We start from the raw sequence: 651 nt of genomic DNA, 5'->3' as shown, positions 1-651 counted from the left end.
GTGAAGAAAGATGAAATAATGAAATTTGCAGGTAAATGGATGGATCTAGAAACTGTTATACTAAGTGAAGTTACACAGACTCAGAAAAATAAACGATGTATGTTCTCCCTCATAAGTGGCTCCTAGCACCGAATCCTTTTAAATTCCAGGTCCTTTTAATAAGATGATGTTATACAGCAGTCCCTTCTACATGAAATAACTACCATCATCATGACTTCGGCTGAGCCTGATCACTAAACAAAGTCACAACTGGGCTTGTTGAAGGTTGTTCATTAAAGGAGTGCCAAGCAGGGTCACTGGACCCTCATCTAAATATCCAGCCACTCTTCCCAGTCAACTAGTCCAGCCTTGGAAGACAAAAGAAAAATGAGGAAGAACCCAGTAGAGGGATTGCTTTTGGAAGCCCTTGTCAAGAAACTCCAGTGGACTCTCACATGAATATTTGAAAATTTCCCTGTTCTGATTTTTTTTCAGTTCCCTGTCTAGAACTTTTAATGCTAATTACTTTTGACTTTAGTTCTCCTTCACATCTCCCATTCATGATTCAAGGACTTTCTTCTCCCCTTAGAGACAAAGGTTGTGTAAGAGGGTCTTTTAAATATTTCCACTAAAGGGATACTCCAATTGCCTCCTCTTGCATCCCTGTTCAGC

This window comes from Nannospalax galili, unplaced genomic scaffold (genome assembly GCF_000622305.1).
Source record: "Nannospalax galili isolate Female #2095 unplaced genomic scaffold, S.galili_v1.0 scaffold277, whole genome shotgun sequence".
In the NCBI taxonomy this organism is placed as follows: Eukaryota; Metazoa; Chordata; class Mammalia; order Rodentia; family Spalacidae; genus Nannospalax; species Nannospalax galili.
Note: the sequence above shows the minus strand (reverse complement) of the source record.